Source organism: Artibeus jamaicensis, unplaced genomic scaffold (assembly GCF_021234435.1).
Source record: "Artibeus jamaicensis isolate MK-2021 breed Jamaican fruit bat unplaced genomic scaffold, CSHL_Jam_final scaffold_369, whole genome shotgun sequence".
In the NCBI taxonomy this organism is placed as follows: domain Eukaryota; kingdom Metazoa; phylum Chordata; class Mammalia; order Chiroptera; family Phyllostomidae; genus Artibeus; species Artibeus jamaicensis.
The window spans coordinates 35,701,643-35,724,329 of record NW_026522042.1 but is presented as its reverse complement, the minus strand read 5'-3'; the positions used below and the strand labels follow the sequence as shown (position 1 = coordinate 35,724,329).

Below are 22,687 nucleotides of genomic sequence, written 5' to 3'. Positions count from 1 at the left end.
TTTGGGGCACAATTCTACTTCTTCTCGGTGCACTCACTCACTCGGTGCTGCCTGATCGCTGGCAAGGGGCCACGAACCTGCCTGTGCCCTGCAGTCCCCAGCAGGGAGCCCCGCACACCGGTCCAACTCTGTCCCTACATTCTCTGCCGGCCCACTGTTCGAATCCGGAGAGCCCCAGCTTTTCTCCTCCTGCATGTGGCCTGTTTATCTGTTAGCATACCTTCCAAATGAAGCTGTGTCTCTGACTTCTGTAAGAACAGGGAGGTTATAACAATTATCCATGATCGTATCATGACCAGTGGGGGGAAAGTGCATGGCTTTCACACTTCGAAGTGTGTGTTTCTCAACTAAAGTGTTTCTCACACATGGCTGCATGCACATTGGCATCACTCAAAGAACTTAAAAATATATATATTAATGGTGCCTGGGTCCTGCCACAGAGGTCCCCTTTGGATCCATGGGGCTGCCGGCTGGGCGCAGACAGGGTAAGGAACCCCCGGGAGACTCTAATGCTCAGACGAGTTTCAGTGCTCCTGAAACACCTGGTTGTCCTCAGGTGCCTCAAGAGCCCCGCCCCCTTTCCCAGCGGGTTATTTTCACAGACATCCATCCTTGTTTTATTGTCGTGCCTCCTGAGATTGTGTTCCTTTAGAATTTTGCTGCCTTAAATGAGAAAAATATAATGAACTGCTATTTACATATTGCACAAAACAAACTCATTCTGAGTCTTAGATAAACTGGCTCTAAGCTACAAATGAGAAACAATAAACTCTGCCGAATTCTGCATTTTCTGTGTCAACGTAGCTCATCTGTCTGTAAGGACTTGGCAGGAAAGACTTTGTTGTGCTTGGAATTAATGACTATAAGAGGGTTAGGGGAGTAATGATGTGTTTTGAAACAGTCTCCTAATTTCCAGGGACATTTTTCCCATTATGAATCAATGACACACAAAAACAAAAGTACGACTTTAATACTAAGATTTATGACAATGCCATGTCATTCGAAATGTAATGAGCTCCCGTCTACTGTCCCAATGGTTTTGAAAATGAAACAGATTGGCTTCAGTTAAATAACGCTACTTGAGATTAGCTTATATTTTTTCCATTTCAGAGTAGTTGTTGCCAACCTCACTAATGTAAAAAAGGTCAACTGATCTTCATCCCACCCCAAAATTAGTAGATAGATTCCACCAGATTAAAAAAGGTAATAATAAGTCGGTCCCTAACAGGGGGTCCCACCTTTCAGCGTCTCTGGGCCACACCAGAAGAACAAAAATTGTCTTGGGCCACACAGTAAATACACAAACACGAATGAAAACACTGAAGAAAACTGAGCAAAATAAGGTTTTAAGTAAATTTACGATTTTGTGTTTGGCCGCAGGTTGGACACCCTGGAAACCTAGGAAATAGCTCTTCATTAAGTAATGATTGTGTCAGCGGGTTGAACCCATGAACTCCCTCATTTTTGTTTGTCTCTGAAAGTTGGGCCCTCGTATCTCACAACTATTAAACATGCTGTGAAATTTAGTTATGGTTTATCTTTAGTTATGGTTTATCATATTAATAATTTAGAGCAATCTGTCTATGTTACTTGATGAAACTGATGAAAAATCACCACATAACAGGACTTCTAGATGGATACACTTCAGGGCGCATGAGAAAACAGTTGTGCTACTTCAGTCATTGGCTCCATGGATGAACCTACCAGATACACTTGAGAATTGAGGTAATCTCTCAGCCCTACTCAGACATAGTTTAGAAAACCAGCCACGCTAACTGAGAACAGATGGCTTTTTAAATTTGCTAATTTTTAAAAAACATAAAAATAAATTTAAATAGCATCTTCAAACATTCGTTTCACCAACTTCACTATCTTCGCCTAGAGATCTCAAGACTAATAGTGGGGAATAGGTACATAGCTCATTAGGAATTAGAGTACTTTTATATGCATTTCACTATATTTTGCCCCAAACCCAGGGAAATTGGAAAGGAACAATGAACATATTGCATGTTTTTAAAAGTGAGTCTCGGGGAAGTTGAGTGAATCAGATGTGTGGAAATCGAGAGCCCCAGGGAATCTGAGACTCTACCAGCTATACCAGCCATCTACACTGTAGGTAACCGAGAAAGACGTGCGAGATCAGGAGGAAAACAAAACTCTCATAGTTGTTGTAGTTTGGTAACTTTTAGGAACGATTTTTGTATTTTTAGTCCGTTTGTCGTTGGTAGAAAAGTCACTGCACTGGTGCTATGTTTCGGTTGTAAACAGCAAAACCTTAACCAAAACCTTAATGAGCACGTGGATGGCCCGCGACCTCCTCCAGGTTACAAGAGAGGTTAACCACAGCATGCTCGCCACCGTATCCGCATTTCCTAACTAGTGTGATCAATTGTTCCCTGGTACCGCGGGGAAATAAAACAGATCTTTTCCATTGTTTAATCGCATTTTCTGTATCCCATTTCTTTCACAGTATTTTATTCTAGGCTTTACCAGTGTCTGTAGTTCTTCGTTGGGCCACTAGAGGGTAGCCTTTAGTCAGTAATGTTATGGGTACTCCGGGCTGGAAAATGATTCTACTGGGAAACATTTCATACACACTGATGTCCGCCTGGTGGTCACAGAGTAAGGACTTTCAGTGATTTCAGTCTTTTTTATTTTTAATGCCTAGCCTTCTCTTGCTTCTATACAGACCCTTGCTTCCAGGTACTTCATTATTTCCCCATCCTGGCCTTATTTATGTGATGGGGCGTCCGAAGTCCTGCCCTTGGTGATGGTTTAGTCTAATCTCTGGCAGGCAAAGCACCTCTCTGTGGACACTGTATTCTGGGAGGTGCAGCAACATAGGCTTAGACCTGTGCTGCAGCTTAGGGAACAATTTGGAATTTGTACCTAGAAGTGAATTTCGGAGTGACCCCTGCACCATGTTGGTATCCAAAGCATTGCCTGCTAGTGATATCACACTGCAAACTTACAAAGTCACTCTGGGCAATCCAATAGAAGTCTTCTTTCTGTTTTGTCTGGGCCCTCTGACTTCCCTAGCAAAAGCAGAGCAAACAACAATCCATTCACACAGGGTATTTCCATGATATGGTCCAAAGATTTACTAAATCGTATTTGTCCTTAGTCACGCAAGCATAGAATCGAAAAGTCAACAATTTCCTCTTCTTTTTCCCCCCAATGACTGTTGATTCTTCCAATACTATAAGGTTTTCTTTTATTATTATTAACTCACTGTCATAATCATACCTGTGTTTCAGTTCTCATTCTTCACACGCCTCACAGGTAATGAGACGTGGTCCCTTCTTTTATGCAGTAAATCAAGTCCTACTTCTCACGTTCTTCAGGAATTCTTCTTGTACAATATTATGGCATGTTCCTACTTCCTTAAAGTTCTCTCACTGTTGAACATAAGCATTCACGTAACATGTTTTATGTGGTCCTTTGGAAATCACTCTCTGCAATTAACAGAGCACCAAGATTGCCTCAGTTTCCCAGTTCCCGTCGAACTGTTCGTCTGCCCGCGTTCATCTGCCCAGTGCGGGCTGCAGGTGGCTCTTTGGGTATGTGATTATGACCTTTCAGTTGCTCGGGGACAACAGGAAACGTGGTTTCTGGTTGCTGCTACTTCAAACTTTAATTGAAACTGTTTTTGTTTGTGGGATGTGGAACTTTTTCCTCATAAGGGTCAACTGAGTTCACCCTGTTTCCTAAGATTTATATAACTTTGGCTGAAAACCCCATTGCACAGACTGTGAAAAGTCCCATATTTCACCGAAGCTTTTAAAAATTTCCAGGGGATGTGAAGCCTGCCTCTGATCACATCGGGCCCCAAGTCTCTGTCCCAGTAGAGCTGGTTCACTTTAGAAGGGCTTTCCACGGAGACCAATGGCAGACGGAGCCTCTCCCTTCATTCTCCCAGACACCTGCCTAGCCTCTCTCTCAGGAAAAGAAACTTGTTCACGCCTGATATTTCTGTATGTTCCAGGAAATAAAAGCAGTTTACATTTGCAAAGGATGTGAAATGTTATAAGTAGTATTTAAATATTTATCTTACTAAAAAGTAAGTTACCCAGTTATTTCTGCAACTACAATGCCAGCCTTCTGCCATTTTGACTAGCCCTCTCTCTCCCTTACTTTCTAAAAGTTGCTCCTGGGAACTCCAGATTTTTCTCACTTCATGGAATCTAGCACCTCACCTCTCTCCTGCTTCATCCATCTTTTAAATCCTAGCCCTACCTAGGTGCTCAGCAGAAAAAAAAAGGCTTTTCATTTATTAGTACTCAGCAGTGTATAGACTATGCTTTTGGTTACATATGAGGTCTGTCCAGAAGGCATCCAGCCATGTACTGTGAAAAACAGAGACATTTATTCAAGAGGATACAAGATACAAGAAACAATGTACACAGGACAATGACCCCTCGGTCCCCTTCAAGCAGGCACCTTGGGACCTGACACAGTTCCCCCTGTCACCATCAGCTGCCCTGTCATATTTTCCTGAATCTCATCGACAGTCTGAAGTCTCTTCCCTTTCAAGGGTGATTTTAGTTTAGGGAAAAGCCAGAAGTCACAGGGCCCTAAATCTGGGCTGCAAGTGGGGCTGAGTCACCTGGGTGATTTGATGTTTCACCAAAATCTCCAGGTCGGATGCGATGCATGAGCTGGAGCGTTGTCGTGATGAAGCTTGCAGTCACCCGTGGCCCATAGCTGCAGCCTTCTGAGTCATCCCAGTAGTTTCCACAGAGGAATGGCCAAGCTTAACACAAAATCTGGTGGAGACTCCTTGCTTTACCAGCTCATCTTGAACGGGACACTCACACAGGACACATGCTCACTCAATGGCATCTACCGTCCCCACTGACTAGTACAGTGAAGTTGTCATTGTTCACACGTGTGCAATCCAGTCCACTTGCCTTGGCTGCCAGGTTTCATTGATGCCACACAAACCATTCTCATTATGTTAACAATGGCTGGACTTTTTGCAGATAGACCTTGTATAGCTTTGTGTGTGTGTGTGTGTGTGTGTGTGTGTGTGTACTTAGATGGGTTAGGATGACCAAATGGAATTTAGCTACTCAACTTATATTTGATATGCAAATTCTAGAGTCAGTCAGCATTCATTTAATCAACAACTGTTTCTTTTTGGATGGGGGCTGGAAAAAATGTTTTTTCTTAGATTTTATTTATTTATCTTTAGAGAGGAAGGGAAGGAGAGAGAGAGAGAAACATCAATGTATGGTTGCCTCTCATGCGTCCCCTGCTGGGAAACTGGCCTGCAACCCAGGCATGTGCCCTGACTGGGAGTCGAACCGTGATCCCTTAGTTTGTAGGCCTGTGCTCAATCCACTGAGCTACACCAGCCAGGGCTGGAAAAACGTTTTAATCAAAGATTATACAAGGTTAATATTTCTTATTTTTCATTTCTTTTTTCATTACAATTGTCGTTCAGTCTTATATTAGATTTAGGTGTACACAGTGTTATGCATCTATGTAACTTACAAAGATGTCCTCCTGATGCAGCTCGCATCCACCCGGCACCGTACGCAGTTATTGTGATGTTATTGGCTGTGTGCCCCGTGCCGAACTCACATCCCCGTGACTGTTCGCAACCACCAACTTGTACTTAATCCCTCCACCTTTTCCACTCACCCCTCAAACTCCTCCCATCTGGCAACCATCAATTGTGCTATGTACGAGTTTATTTCTGTTTAGTTTTCACCAAATAATTATTGAACATTTACTAGCAAAAACAAGGACAGTTCCTTCACCGTTGAAGTGGACAGTCTAGTAAATAAGTGAAAACCACAATTGTCCATGTTTACTTCTAAGCTGTAATAATTCTTATGAAGGGTGGGTATACAGTAGTCTGAGAAAATGTAACAAGAAGTGCCTGCTTGGGCTGTCATAACAAAATACCATGGCGTGTTTGGTGGCTTCAGCAGCCGACATTCATTTTCTTGCAGTTCTGGAGGCGGGAGGTCTGATACCAGGGTGTGGGCCTGGCTGGGTTCTGGGCAGAGCTCACTTCCTGGCTCTCCGACAACCGCCTCCTTGCTGTGTCCTCACAGGGCAGACAGAGTCTGGAGGGGAGAGAGTGCCCGTCTAACCCTGATCACCTCCTAAAGGCCCCATCTCCACATATCATCACACCGCAAGTTGGGCCTTCCACATATGAATTTCGGGAGGGTACAGGCATTCAAGTTATTAATAGGGAAAGTCAGAGAAGAGGGGAAGTGGGGCAGTAGAATCATCAGATTTTTACTTAAAAGGATCATTCTGGTTGTGGTATGGGGAATAGATGTTGGGAGGGGGTGTGGATGTTGGGAGGGGTGTAGATTTTGGGAAGGATGTAGACGTTAGGAAGGAATGTAGATGTGAGTCTGTGTAGATGTTGGGAGGAGGTATAGATGTTGGGGGAGTGTAGATATGAGGGGGTGTGGGTGTTGGGAGGGGACAGGAGCCAGTCAGGCCACGGCTGCTGGAGCCCGAATGCAGGTTGTTTGGCACCGACTGGGGAGGTGGAGGCGGGGTGGCCGACTCCATCAGCCTTGCCTTCCTGGATGTCTCTTTCTCCTCTTTGTCTGTTCTTCTGACCCACCCACATTGTCCTAGTCTGTGTACTATTTCCTTTTTACAGTCTAATATTCCTTCCAATTTCTCATGTACATGAGGGGACCTAGTATTCTTTCCTTTCCTTTTAAAGTCCTAGAATTCCCTTTCTGGTAGATGAAAGTATCTACCCCTCACAAATATTAGTCAAATATATTACAAAGTAAATGGTAAATACTTCAAACATTAACAGAGCAAAGAAATTAGTGTGATTTTTGTGTTAGAGGATATAAAATGCTTATATGTATGTTCTTTGTTGGAGACTTTAATCCTCTAAGTAAACAGCATCACACTTTATTGCTTATGCTGTTACCCATGCCGTGAAAACTTCAGCTTTAGGAAAATGAAAACGGCAGTGAGGTATCAGTTTTGACTTCCTGGACTGACGAAAAGCTGAACGATTGGTAACATATTCTGTCCGGGAGGCTGTGGGGGATGTGCTGGGAGCTTGTGAACTGGGCAGCGGGCAGCCTCGGTCAGTTACAACTGCGTTTGCCATTAGACTCGGCAATTCCACCCGACAGATTGAGTCTGCGGGCTGTTTTCAAACATTGGAAATGACTCAGGTACAAGGTTATTCGTTGGAAAATAATTTGCAATGGTGAAAGCTTGAAAAAAACATCAATAGGTGACTGGTTCGATACATTACACTTACATACAATTGAATGATATGCTTTCTATGAGTAGATATCAAATAATATTAAAAAATTAGGTGAAAATGTATGTTACAAAATGGTGTGTATAGGAGGCTATATTTTTGTGTAAAAGACTATAAGATGATAAAGACAATGAGGTATGTCCGGAAAAGCCCAGCCATTATAATATAGCAAGAATGCTTTTCATGACATCAATATAATCTGGCAGCCAAGGAGAGAGGACTGGAATGTGCACGTGTGAACAGTGATGACCTCACTGTACTAGTCACTGGGGGTGGTAGACACTGTTGAATAAGCATGTGTACTGTGTGGTCATCACATTCAAAATGACTGAGCAAGTATAGCAACAAATCTATATCAAATTTTGCATGAAGCTTGAGCATTCCTCCACAGACTCTTATTTAGATGATTCACAAGGCCACAGCTATGGGCAACTGGTGACTGACAGCTTCATCACGACAGTGTGCCCACTCATGAGAGTTTCTTTGTGAAACGTTAAATCATTCAGGTGACTTAGCCTCACTACAGCCCACATCTGAGGCCCTGTGACTTCTGGCTTTTCCCAAAACTAAAATTGTCTTTGAAAGGGGAAAGATTTCAGACCATCAGTGAGATTCAGGAAAATATGATCGGGCAGCTGGTGGCAATTGGGAGAACTGTGTGAGGTCCCAAGGTATCTACTTTAAAGGGGACTGAGGTATCATTCTTCTATGTACAATGTTTCCTGTAACTTCTTGAATAAATGTCTCTATTTTTCATATCGCATGGATGGATACTTTCTGGACAGACCTTGTATATTTATCTTTACGGTAAAGGGGAAACTCAATTAACTCAAAATGATGATAAGCTATACAGAGCTTTATCTCTGTGTGTATGATTATATATGTATACATGTATATATGTACACATGTCCACATATGTACTTGCATGTGTATTTGTAATTTTAACTTTCAATTGTGAAAGCGTATTGACCATGCAGAATAATAACTTTTTAAAGTCCCAATGTTTATTTTTCTATTTCTTATAACTTTTCTCATAGCTAAATAACTAATAGTTGATGCTGAAGACAGACCATATGTTTCCAAATAGGGCCCCTGTCACCCACTAGTTGTATGACCTTGGGCAAATCACTCGATGTCTCCGAACCTCAGTTTTCTCCTGCATGGAGTGGACATAATCACAGTTGTTGTTTAGTGGATTTAGGGTTTCAATCTTGCAAGATAAAATAGTTCTGGATATCTGTAACAAAACAACGTGAACGTAACTTTACTGAGTTGTAAACTTAAAAAGGGTAAATTTTATGTTTTGTTTTACCACAATTAAAAACAAAATATTTCTAAGTGAGGATATTCATAGTATCTACCTGCAATTTCACTGTGAGGATGATATAAATCGATGTGTTTGAGGAGCCCTTGGGCCAAGCCTGACATTCTGGGACCTGGCAAGGTTTGAGTCATTTTCTGTGGAATGAAAAGACAGCCCACTCTGGCCACACCCTTTGAACTCCCTGTAGGCGAGTCTGTGTTAGAAGCAGTTCCTCTGTTTGCAGATGGAGCTTGGTGGTCTCTGGGTGTATCATGGAGACACGTTTCCTAAGGTTTGAGTCGACTCTCTAAAGCTTAGGGATAAATATATTTATATTGCTAAAGTCCCCAATTTAGAGAGCTATATAATACTTCACGTCGTGAGGAAGGTATTATGGCTCCAGAACAACACAATCACTCCCTGGAATGTTTTCATTTGGCAAAGGGATGGAAAGAGCTGCTCCTACAACGCAGGCAGGCGCCCCCCTCGCGGACCGGCGCCCCAACGTTCCTGGTGCACAGCGGCGGTGTCAGCGGGTTTTGCCTGCTGAGCCCTTGGCCTGTCCGTGGCCGGAACACTGGCTGGTCCGATTTCTGGATTGTTTTCATAACATATTTTACTTCCCACAAGCAACAGGCTCTCCTGCTGCCACATACACAGGGCTTGTCCATGTCATTTTAACTTTTTTCAGCAACTTCACAGCTTCAGTTAATTTGTCAGCCACTTTCTCTCCAGCATCGATTGTACATCTGTTCTAAGCACCACCTTTTGGTTCCGCCCCAGCGAACCAACGCCACTCAGATGCGTGTGACAAGAAATTCGAATTTCCATCCTTGTAACAAATTCTGAGCAATGACGGTGGCAAAGACACGCCGCGGTGACTCAAAAGTGGTTTGGCACCGTGGTAGTGCAGTCCACACCACTGCTCCGCAACTCGGTTTGGAAATATGTCCGGTTCCTGAAAGGATGAACTTTGAATACAATGTTTTTTGTTTGTTTGTTTGCTTGCTTTTCCAGTTAACTGGATGGCTCAGGAGAATATCCATATTCTTACATCTGACGTTTGCATTTGGCATCTACGTTTGACGATGCTTTCAAAGGAATGAAACGCTTTAGCGTAAGAAATGCAGAATGAATTGCATAAATACAAAACATAAAATAGGTGTCATCTTCAAAAATGGAAGCAAAGAAATGCACTTTTTGTTGTTAAATATAGGGTGTTTACCTCTAAATTTTTTTGTAAAGAGTTAAAGCTGTTATCTGCCATTAGAGATCATAACAACATCTAAAATTCAGTCCGTAGCCACCGTGTGTGAAAACCCCACACTGAACGCCTCAGAGGCATCATGACCTTCTCAGGACCGTCGGTGTGGACGCCTCCCGAGGGCCCCACACCTGTCGGAGGGCAGACAGAGTTGAGACTCAGACTGTGGCTGCGTTTAATCACCGTGCTCCATCACTACTATTTATTTTGCTGCCCTGTTTATTTTTCCAGTCATAAACCCTGCTTAAATATTCATGAAGAGTAATTTGATTTTTCCCCTCCTCTGAGCTGTAAATTTTTATAATTGGATTTCCATGGACCTTTGCACTACAGACAATATTTGAAGTGAATTTATTTTTCAAACTTAGGATATGAGGTGGCTTCTGCGGTCTAACAGTTCTAGAAGCCAAACCTTCCAGCCTAGTCTAGCCTTTGACAGATTTTCTGATCGTTACTTTCCTAAAGCTGCCATAACAAAGTGCCACGAATGGATGGTTTAGAACAACAGACATTCACTGTCTCCTTTCTGGAGCCCGGAAGTGTCCATCAGGGTGTCAGCGGGGCCGTGCTCCCTCCCAAGGTGCTGTGGAAGGGTCTGTTCCAGGCCTTTCTCCTTGGTTTGCAGGTGGTTATCTTTCCCCAGTCTCCGTATCTTTTCTCGTAAGGACACCAATCCTATCGGTTTAGGGCACACCCTACTGACCTTGTTTTAACTTGAGTACCTCTAAACACGGTCACACTCTGAAGTCCTGGGGGTGAGGACGTCAACATGCCTTTGGGGCGGCGGGGGCTGTGGTCCAACCTAGGACACCAGCTCCTGAATGAGAGTAGTGGGGGGGGGGCAGAGGCCTGGAACTGGGAGGGACCGTGTTCAGCGGTGTGGCCCGTGGCCCGAGGCTCATTTCCCTTCTGTGGGATGGGGGATGGGACCGGCTGATTTCTGCTCTAATCTTTCACGTCACACTTGAGTTCTGTTTTAACAAAATGGATGCTATATATCTCGAGGTTTCCTTGCTGCAGTAATTTCATATTAGTTTTTGGAAAGGTGGCTTTACCTTTCTCCTTCTGCCCATTTGCCACAGGTTGGTCTCAGCCGCTCAGGTCTCCTCTCTGTAGAACCAGCTTCAGGGAGGCGATGCCCTCCTCATCTTTTCACTTTTCTCTCTGAGACCTCCTGATTTTTCCTGTCTGTCCACACCCTCAGAGACAGACCAACTGCCTCAGATTGTCTTCATAGAGAGGCTCTTCTGTGACAGATATCCAGAGATGCCAAAAGCTGTGTTTGATTCTAAAGGAACCGCCTGTGGAATTGTGAGTGTTTAGTCAGCATCCCTGCATCAGGCTGACCTGTGACGGCAGCCCTGACTTCACTAGGTAATCCCTTCAGCAATCATTTTGGAGACAAACGTGTGGGGAAACCTTATGTCGGCCCATCTAATCTCAGGGCCCACCCCTTTCACCAGGATCAGAGGCCTGGTGTTGTGATGAGAAAACTGAGTCTCACGGACACACGGGGGGAGGCTCCTTTGCCTGGACATGGCAGGGTGGGGGGCCAGGTTTGAGCTCAGGCAGGGGCCCTCCAGAAACCTGCGTCACTCAGGGACTCTGCTCCAGGCCATAGAAGAGCTGTGCTGCCCACGGTCTGGACCAGCCTCTCTGACATTTCACCTTTACGCATCCCGTTCTTTCACTCGTTGTTGGATTTGCCCAGCAGCTGACAGAAGTGACGTGAGGAGTAGAGATGACATCTTCTATGTGATTTGTACAACAAATCAGTGGTTAAGATGTCATTCGGGTTGTTTCTCGTACCTTACTTATGATTTGTGTGTTTTACTGTGTATTTTACTTGAGGCTTTTTACTATAAAGCATGCTCTTTTTTGTTTTTTAAATATATTTTTATTGATTATGCTATTACAGTTGTCCCATTTCCTCCCTCTATTCCCCTCTCCCTTGCACACCCCTCCCACCCACGTTTCCCCCCTTAGTTCATGTCCATGGGTCATACATGTAAGTTTTTTTGGCTTCTACATTTTCCACACTATTCTTAACCTTCCCCCTTTCTATTTTCTCCCCACTGTCTATGCTACTTATTCTCTGTACCTTCTCCCCCCTTCTCCTCCTCCCACTCCCCTGTTCATAACCCTCCATGTGATCTCCATTTCTGTAGCTCTGTTCCTGTTCTAGATGTTTCATTAGTTTGCTTTTGTTTTTATTTTAGGCGTGATTGTTAATAATGGTGAGTTTGCTGTCATTTTACTATTCGTATTTTTATCTTCTTTTTCTTAGATAAAACCCTTTAACAGTTTATACAATATATGTGACAGGCATGCTGAGGGAAAAAATGGCCTAAATGAAAGAACAGATCAAATCTCAAAAAAAAAACCCCAACTAAGCAGTGAAGAGATAGCCAACCTATCAGATGCACGGTTTAAAACACTGGTGATCAGGATGCTTAAAACATGCTCTTTTGAAGACAAAATCTTAAAAAATACACAGGGAGAAGAGGAGTGCTGATCACAGCAGGAGGGGCAACTCCCTGTGACTGCAGCCAGGGTTTGTAGGTCAGTGGGATATAAGCCCTGGGGAGAGATGCAGACAGCGGGGCTCTGAGAGCCGGGGGGGGGGGGTGCGCAGCTTCTCCAGGCTGCCCAGGGGGCCCAGGGCACTTTGCTTTGCTCTGTCACCGCCACAGATGTTGTTTCAGTGAAATGGCCGTTCTTTTGTCCCTTCTTTATGAGCATCTTGAAGAGGCTCACGTATGCACTTGTTACCTTAGTGTGACTCATTCCCTTTCCTCCTCAGATGTGACTGTGCTCCGAGGGTTCTGAAAAGGGAGATGAGTCCAGCTGCAGGGCTTGTTGGATTACCTCTGAGATAGCTAGGTGTGCCTGCGTGTGTCTGCACTGTGTGTGTCTGTATGTATATCTGCACCTGTGTGTGTGTGTGTCCGTGTGCATCCAGGTCTGTGTGTCTGTGTCTCCGTGCATGTCTCTTTGTGTCAGTGTATGTGCGTGTGTGTGCATGCACACAGGCAAACGCCCACATTGGCAGATGTTACGTGGTAACCTCCTGTACAACATCTGAGCTGTTTCCATTGCTCTATTTTCATGACCCACCACTGGAACAGGGAGGAAATCAGATTATCACCGTGTATGCCTAAGCAGTAATATTTTAAAGATATAATTCATCTTGGTCACCACATGAACAAACCCCCAAGGGAAAAAATACTATCTAAAGCCCTTTGTCCGTGTTTACTTGCTGAACAGGAGGGTATTCCTCAGAAGCTATGGACTCTCCGTCCTTGTGAACAAGTCAAGTGATTAATCATTGTCTAGGACTTTTCTTTGCCTTTAAGGTACTTGGGAGATATTTCTAGAGGCCACTTCTTTCTTTTAAGGAATGAGCATTGTGGATATTTATTCCTTAAAAGGCTAGAAGATGCTCAGGCTCAGCTGCGTTGGCAACTGACTTAAGCCAATATAGTTACGAACATATTTGGGTTCGTCTTGTTGGACATTTATAATCACAGTGGAGTCTGAGATGGTAGCTACTTCATCACAATCTGACCACCTGGTAAGCATCAGATTAAATTTTGATTTATTGGAGGACATTTATTAACTAAACATTTATTACCAAGCAGGCATAAAATAAATAAATCAAATGACCAGTTCCTTCTCTTTTGGTACCTGGATACCATTTCCAGATTTCATTTAAGGCAACATCCCCCCCCAAATTCCAGAGTTAATATGTGTCATCATCACAGACATAAGTTTTCAGTATTCAGAGCTGGACACTGGATATTTCCCAAGGGGATGGTTCTTGAATCATATTCTGTCTCCGAGTTTATTCCTTCCATGGAAATCATACACGCCCAGCAGTAACCGTGACTCCTGCAGACTCCCGGTGGGGACGCCAGGCCCCTGGTCCTCTCCAGCTGCTCTTTGAACACTGCCCTCATTGTCATTGTCATTGCATGTTCGTCAGCAGGCTTCTCCGTCCCACAAAACCGCACCCTCCCAACTTCTCCCTTTCTCTATGGCAGTCGTCATTCTGCCACCTCCAAGATTGAAGTTTATAGTCATTTGTTAACACAGCCACCTCCTCCACGCCCAATTCCAATCAGTCGTTGTATTGTCTCAGTTCTTCCTTTGCATCTGTTTGTTTCCTCGTATCCCCTTTACCCAAAGCCAGAGACATATTACCACTTATTAATTGGTGGTTTTTTTTTCTGTTTCTTCCCCCATTATTCCACAAGGTGCCAAACCAACCTTCCTTAAACCACCTGGATTAGATCACACTCCTGTTTTAAGACTCTCTGCAGAGACCTCATTTCACTGCCGAAAATGTTAAACCATCTTTGCATATTTAACAGGTCCCAACAAACCTTTACTGCCTGGTTTCCTCTTCCTTCACTCTGCAAGCCTCCCAGCCCCTTGGACTTTCTATTCCCAGTCCCTCGAATACGTCACTTGCATCAGGCATTCCTCGCTAGTTTTTTTTCCCATGACGTTCTTGCTTTCCTCCTTAGTCTATGCTCACACCCCCCAACACACACACACACACACACACTCTCTCTCTCTCTCTCTCTCTCTCTCTCTTTTGGCCTCTTTTAGCTTCAGAGTTTGTTTTTTTTTTTTTTTTGCTAATATGTCAAGTGTTTAGACTTTGTAATTAAAAAACAAATGAGGAAACTGGCTTTAAATATAGATGGTGCCACTTACCATCCTGTGTGGCCTCGGGCGGTGATTACATTTCTGAGCCCATTTCCACGTCGCACATTGGGAGTAATGCCTACGAGCATATTGCTCATCCTTGACTTCAGTTCCCTTTTCTAGTACTTTTCCTCCCCAGTGAAGCCTTTTGTGTCCTTACCAATCATAGATCTCTCTTCTCTCAGCCTGTAGCACTGATTTCTATTATTTGGCCTTTGTAAAATCATCATTTGATTCTTCAAGGTACCTCTTGTATTGCCCTTCAGTGTTCTGGAACCATCCATTGTATCCTAAACCAGACAGTGCAAATGCCTTGGTTAGGATGCTTGATTTTTGTGTAGTCACAGCACCCAGGGCACTTTATCACAGTCCTCTCACTTACTCTGACAACATGCTATCAGGGGGATGTAAGGGGGAGTGAGAGCCAGAGGCTTATGTGAGCTGCTTAAGAGAGTTACCTGAGGTTGCTCAGGAGGAAGTGGCAGAGGCAGACCCAAGTTCAAGGCCTGTGATTTGAAGCCCAGAATTGTCTCCTCCCTCCCAAATCTCTAACCTGAGGGGCAGAATTTACTTTATGTTGCATTTCAGCACTTAATTTTGCAACTCTTACAAGTTCCACCCCTGTGGCTAACTGTAATTGAGAAGGTATTCTATAAATATTTTTGAAGGAGCAAATGAAATGGGTACTCTTGACCATATTAATAATGCGAACTAATCTTGTGGGAGTTAAGGGTCAATTCTCTATGTATTTGGGGGGTGAGGTGCCTAGTGTTTGGCCTTTCCATCATATACCCTGTGTCTCTGAGGAATACCAACTCAATGTTTCCATTCTAAAACACATAATCATGAGGTTAGAGGAAGCATTCAATGCCATCAGCGGAGACAAACCAGAATTCACCCTGCAGGTTCTCGAAAGTGCCTTTGTGTGGCTCTGAACCCTGTGAACCCTGTGAACCCTGCCACTGTGTTCGTAGCTTTTCAGCCCTTGGCTAAGATCAAGTAGAATGTTTGTTCTTGGGGCTTTTAACAACTGACGTGTTCTCCATCCAAGGACAACATATTTAGACTGTGCGTGCCTTACAAAATATTAAGCTCCTTGTGACGCAAAACTTTTAAACAGAAGATTCAGTTGAATTCTCTCGGATGCCATTTTTTTACATTGTTCATGTACCTGCTGTCAGATGTCATTCTGTGGTGCTGGGCGTACCCAGTGACTGAGCCCGCAGACCAGGAAGCTTTGCTAAGCCTGGGGTTCGGAACACTTTCTCTCTCACAAAGAGAATTGGCGCTGCTCTGGTGCTTGCCTCCCTGTCCCTACCACAGGCATGCGCTCCTGGGCTAGAGGGGACGGGAACTCAGAAAAATCAGTGCAGGACGCAGTATAAGTAAAACCACCATCAGAGAAAGAAACAGATTGTACTTACCTGGGTTGCATGTGAAGAATAGTAGCAGATGGAAGTTTTTCATATTATATAACAAATTTTCATGACTTGAGTTCATATTAGGGTCAATTAAAGAAAAGATAAAAGGAAGGCAACAAGGGGACAAAGAATGGACGAGGAGGACCCAGGACTGAGGCAGAGGGTGGAATGAAAAGCGAGGACAAAGAGAGGAAGAGGAAAGAGAAAGAAAACGAAGAGTAACGTCAGAGGCTGGCTCCTGTGTCCCGGGGTGAGCGCTGGTTGTGGTCAGCGGCGTCAGTCACACATCCTGTTTTTCACACTGGGCATCGGAGCACATTTTCACTGCCCTTTGAAATTTCCATGCACTCCACAGTGATTTTTGTAGCGCTCTTTCTTTACTAGGAAATTGCTTATCTGCTCTTATTTTCAGTCTTTGAGGTCTATTTTTATATGGCTTTATTTTCACACAAAGCCCAGAATGTTTCGAAATGGGTAAAGTAATACATTTGATCTGGTCTCTTTTCATTTCAATCTTAAATTTGGGCCACTTTAACAATTCCAAAATGCAGAGGAGTGGCTTTTTTTCTACAATAATTGAAATGTAACTTTTAAAATATTTATTGTTATTATTTTGTTATTTGAAAGTCTCACCAGAGCTGCAGTTTAAAATATGTTCTACATTTGAATAAACTATTGCTGCCTGTAGGTACCGATTTTTCTCCTCTGGAGAATAAAGACACACCACGCCCCTCCAGTTTTCATAAGATGCCACAAGGTCTTCTGTGCCCCCCTCACAGGTGTGGCGCAAAGTACACAGAAATGAGTCAGTTCCTCCCTGCTAATCCCCCTCCACTGGCACTCCCACCAAGTGCATTAAAAACAAAAGAAAACGAAACTCTTCCTGCCTTTTAATTCCCATCGATCACACTGAATGGAATAGTCATATTAGTTCACAAGGCACAAAAATGATTTTCAGCTCATCCACCTGCAGTTCTGTATGCTTTGTCTGCTCTCAGGCTAACGTAACTTTCGTTCTGGGGGAAATTTGACCTGGATCTGATTCTGGTCCTCAAAGGGTGCTGACCCCACACACCTGTTCTGCCGAATCCTGAATGACCTGACTTTCATATTCAGCCACTGAGTCTGAAGACTTCCTGGGATCCAGAACACTCATGGAACTAAATCAAGAGTTTCAATTTTACCCTAGAATAAAATATTGCTTATACCCACTCCAGGCATATTTTTCACTTCCATCAGAAATAGATGTACACCTGTACAAAGTTCAAAATGCAGTGACTAATTAAATATACCCTATGACTTCAGGGAAGCCAAGGAAATGACAGTAATTTCAAGTAATACAGTTTTCAGCAGACAAAGCCCAGAGAATCTTGACTCTCAGGAATGTAGATGTCATTTAGTCTAATCACTTACCCAGCGCGGACACTGCCTCAGACACAGAGCTGATAGCTTCTTCCTGGAAACACAGAATGACCCCATACATTTTGCCTTTCAAGGCAGCCTGATGTGTCATGAAATGGCTCTGGCCATTCAGAAACCGGGCTTGATACGAGCTGTTTGTCGGCCTCTCTGTGCTGCTCACCCCTTGTTGTTAGTGCTGCGTAGGAGACTCCTGCCAATTTTTTTTCTTAGAAATGACCTTCCCTCTTTGCAACAACTGGTATGCCCACTGTAAGCATATTCTTCTTTAGGTTCTACTTCCCAGCTTTGGAGCCCTTTCTCTGAAATGTTTCTAGACTGGTCAACAGGACCCTTCCTATGACAACCGTGGTTGTCCACTTCGGGCAAACCCTGATCGAGCCGGAGACCAGGGAGCTGACCTTCTCCCGTGAGGCCGTATTGTTGCCGTTGAGGTCAGAGATGTCTGAAAGGATACTGGGTTTATTCTGGACCTTGTTTTCTTCCTTTTTAAAAAAACTTCATTTATTTTTTCTAATAAAATCCACATTATACATATAAGAAGCTTATGATAAGTGAGCTTTCTAAATCTGTTTCTCCCAGACCTATAAATAATTTAAAAAAAAAATTCCTACCAGACCCATGGCAACAAATGAGGTGTGCTTCCTTTAATTATTTAAATTTCATTAGCTTTTGTCCACATTTGCTGAAGCAGTTCTCCTATGCAATGTATCTAATTATTTCTGGGAGCTCCCTGGTGTGTCTCAAAAGAACAAGACCCCATTCATCGGAGCCCCTGGGCCTCCCCCAGGCCCAGAAGCTCGCGGTCCTCCCCAGGCTCAGCAGGGTCCCGTGTCTACCCCGAGAGCCAGGCAGACACCACAAGGCCCTGCTTCCCCAGGGCAGCTCCCCACCGGCACTCACCTCTCGCCCTTTTGTTTCTGATACTGTGCAGAACCACGTGCTTGCAGTTTCCAACTCCTTCCAGGACACACAGCTTCTCCCCTGGGAATGCATTCAAGGAACAGCCACATATTCCATTCAGAATGGCTCTGCTCTCTGCAGCCAAGGCTTTGTTATTGGGCCAAGGCTTTGTTACTAGTGCCCAACTCCTTCCATAGTACTGGGGGTTCCCTGAGGAAGCCGCTAACCCCCCTGCAGAACGTCCTGGATTAGGTCTCTGCAAACCCTGACTATCTTCACTCTTGAAAGAAACAATGTAAACATTCTTCAAAGTCATCATTTTTAATCGCTCTACAATATCCACCCTATTGATATAAAATACAGAACATTTTTGCCCATTTTACTGTTGCTGAGAATATTGGTATATATATAGCTTCTTATTTTTAGCAAATATTGAACTTTACCTTATTCCTATAATATTCTTAATTCAGCTCATTGTTTAGCATTTGTAGATAGATTCATGTTTTAATTATGTCACTCAATATATTCACAGCATTCCTAGCTTTTGGCTTTAGGTATGCATTTTTAAGATGAATCTCTAACTTTTTAACTGTCACACCAGATAGTAGTTGCTTATAGACCCAGCTTTTACATTTTGGCCCGTGGAGCCCAAAGCCCTTGTAATGAGGCCTTTGTACCAATGAGTGACACATAGGGAAGGAGTGAATCAAAACCCACCCTTGATTTCGAATGTCACTGCATATTCATGCCAGCTGCTAACTGGTATATTTCCTAGTAATGACTTCAAATCCTCCTCATTACAAAGAAATTTTATAAAATTAATTATAGAAATAAAACAACCTTTAGGTATAGTCTAGTTCAATGACTCAATTTTAACCAGGAACCCAACTCATCTGCCTCTACCTTAAACAAGTCACTCCTCACTCTCCTTTGGTTTTCTAATGGCAGCATAAATGTGGGGGGTAAAAGGCAAGCCCCAGGCCCTGTCCTAGTGCTAGGAGTGATAAAAGTGGGAATGGAAGTGGTAGCGGGTATGATTCACACTCACTGGCAAGAGAAAGAAGGATTCCCAAAGCAAGTGAGAGTTAACTGCCACCTTTAAGATGAACAGAGAATTCATCAGCTGATGGTATGAGCAGGCTAAGAGACTTGAAAGGACACAACGTGTTGGGCAGCAAATTTCTGTAGACACAGCCTTAGGGTACACAGTTTCCTCCCTGGTACACTGAGGGGAAGCTGCAGAGGTGCGAGTCTGGTAGTAAAGCCCTTGGTATAAGGAACATGAGAAACATGTATATTATGTACCATGAAACACAAATGTGTGTATACATATAGGTTATTCAAGTAGAGGAATGACATGCTTAAAGAAAGATATTTTTATAACATTATGCAGAATGGATCAGAAGCTAGAGGGAAGAGATAAGACTTTTCTTTGTAAAAGTGACAATTTTATTGATAAAGCACAAAACTTACACTCAAATTCCTGGGACACGAAACAGGTTCATAGCAGCTTGTTCAAAGTTTTGGAAAAATGGTCAACTTCTTGTTATTGCTTTTGTTTATTTATCTGTGAGATGTAGTGACAGACCCTCTTTTTATCTTGGTGAAATCTTTAAATAGGTAGAAATAGAGAAGGCTGAAAAAAGCTCTCAGGAACCTCCTTTACCTCGGTTTTATCTGCCTTTTGGAAGATAACTGATCCAAAGCTATGAAACCCAATATCTCGCCAATCCTGTATTCCATTTGGTTGGACAATGTGTCAAGAGAAGGCCTCAGGCTTTCTTTGTCCATCAACTGGCCAGTCATGAGTCATAGTCTGAACATGAGGAAATGTTCCTTTATGTTTTCATAGTCATGGCAATGAGACTTTTTATGCCTGGAGTACTATCCTGACCTAGAATGCCTATTGAGAAGGGTATTGTCTGCCACAGGCAGGGAGTGGAATGTCAAAATGCAATTCCGAGAGCTCCATATCATTCTAATAGCCTGAGGAAGCTGAGTTTTTACAGCTGCCTGGAACCCACATGTTTCATATGCCGTGGATCTGCACTCTTAATTAGCTGCTTCAGGATTGGAAGTGCCCCCTGGCTTTGGAAAACACTTGTCAACCCACAGAGGGAGAAGAAGAGCTGGAAGCAATTGGACTGCAGCCTGCATGTATTATAATTCAATTTAACAACCACCTTATCTTTCCAAATCCCAGTTCAGAATCTGTTGAAAATTATAGTTGATTGAAGTTGATCTCAGCGATACTTCCTGAGAGAATAGAGAGGTTCCTGTTCAAGGTTTCTTGCAGCCACAGACACATAGAGAGAGAGCTACAGAAAAAGACTGATGATCAAGTGGTGCTTTCTGGACCCACAGACACACTTTTCCAGAGGCTAGAAAATAGGTGCCAGGGAGGGGCAGAGGGAAAACGGTGGAAGTGGAAAGGCTAATGCAGAAAGCCCAGGACTCTGCATTTCTGACCTCCCACCAAAAGAAGCACTGCCAACACCCACCTCCACCCTCTACCATTTTTTATTGCCCAGAGCTGGCACTCAACAAACCGTTAATTCTTCTTAACACGATTCTCATGACCTAATCGGACCAAGCTCACGATGCTCATGATGCCTTTAGTCAAGTAAACAACCGTTGTCATGGGCAACAAATGCAGGAGTTGCATTGCAAGTAAACCACATTCTTCACAGAGCAGAATGCTAGAATATAATCTGGAAACATTTGGCACTACCTCTATTAAAGATGTGACACCACTTAAAAACTTACTAGGAAAGTCCACATCAAAAATTTAAAAAGAAAGCCCATGCAAAAGCTGGTCGTGTTGACATCACTCCCATGATTGCTATCACACACTATTTCGCCTACGAGGGCTCTTTAGACAGCCACCTGACTGTCTCCTAAACAGGACCGACAGCAGCACATCCTCATTCTCACCCTCTTAAAGGAGACCGAGAGAGTGAAAGGGCATTTCCGTGGCTCACCGTCCTTGGTTGAAATATAATGAGTCAGATTCCCTTCTGGGTACTAGGAGAGGTCAGTGATTCAGTCCTCATTATCTTTGTACCAGGCACACACCACACAGACTTGAAATGTAGGACTGCGCGTCTGCAGATGCTGCTTTTGAAAACAGTAGTGTTTTCTGTTGACTCTGTTAGGTTTTGGCAGTCAAATAATATTAGCCACAAATCTGGATTGCTGTTGATATTTTTCTTCTACATTTATCCAAATTAAATATAATGTCAAATTAAATTTGATCTGCTCTTCTACCCTGTGAATATTTTTTCTTTCCTTTTAAAAATATTATTTTTAAAACATTAATATTTGGGTTTTACTTTTATCATCTAAGAAGGTGGTTGTCAAACTTGACTGATGGGCAGAATTGTAAGAGAACATTTCCCGGACCCCAATTCTGCTGGTTCTGATTCAGTAGTTGTGGGTCACAGTTCTGACCTCCTGTTTTAACATCTCTCCTGGAAAATCATTATGATCACTGTGGGCTGAGAAACTATTAATCTACCACTTTAGCCATCCCTTCAACTTGGTGTTAGATTCAGATATGATAACAGGAAGTATGTATCTTAAAGTTTTTTTCTTAAAGTGCTGATGACTCTGCATGAGTGACTGGTCTTCAGGACCATGTGCTCTCTCTTAGTTCACATCTTCTGGGAATCATTGTCCAGCTTTTAGTCAATCCACCTACTCATCCATCTAGCCCACTTTGCTCCACTGTGCCTACAAGTATCTTCTAAAGATCTCATCAAAAGTCATCAAGAAAGCCAGATTCTGTATGACACAGATATTTATTTTCCTGACCTATGAGCATACTCTTCTTCTCTGGAAAGAAAATCATATGACTTAAATAATCAATTTGACTCCTGCATGTTACTACCTTTATCATAGGAGATTCATGAGTCATTGCTTAAATAATTTACTCAAGATTTTGCAGGGGGCTAACAAAGAAGTTACCAATCTCTAACTTTTGGAAACCTTTGTCTGTTTTGTCTTTTGAATATAAGGCTCTAAAACATTTTCACAAGTTTTCAGTACCTCTGTTTTACTAATGATTTCTAAATCTTTCCCAAGCAGATATCCCTTACCTTTGAAGAGTGGGTAGGAGGAAATTGGGCTGAACATCCAGAATGGGAGAAAAACACGAAGTATATGTGCTCTTGCAGAGAATATGTACTTGGCCTCACATATTAATGAGTGCGTATTAATGAGTGTGTACTGATTTTACATAAAACCATTCCCAAGGACTTCTTTTTCTCTTCATTCAAATAATACTATGATCTAACTAACACTTCAGATATTGGGTAATCTGCCCTAGAAAAACTTAATTTTATTAGTTAAAGGGACCTGTGTAGTCATCTGTTCCATCACCATCATTTCCAGATAAGAAA

At 43.1% G+C, this 22,687-nt stretch overlaps 1 long non-coding RNA gene across 1 annotated transcript; it reads right to left on the bottom strand.

Moving 5' to 3' along the window:
* Positions 1–8,300: 8,300 nt before the first annotated feature.
* On the bottom strand, positions 8,301–16,172 carry LOC119046950 (uncharacterized). Its single transcript, XR_005082059.2, has 3 exons — positions 15,969–16,172; positions 14,705–14,834; positions 8,301–8,501 (listed from the first exon to the last, which is right to left on the bottom strand). It is a non-coding gene; the product is annotated as an uncharacterized LOC119046950 (long non-coding RNA).
* Between the last annotated feature and the right edge of the window lie 6,515 nt (positions 16,173–22,687).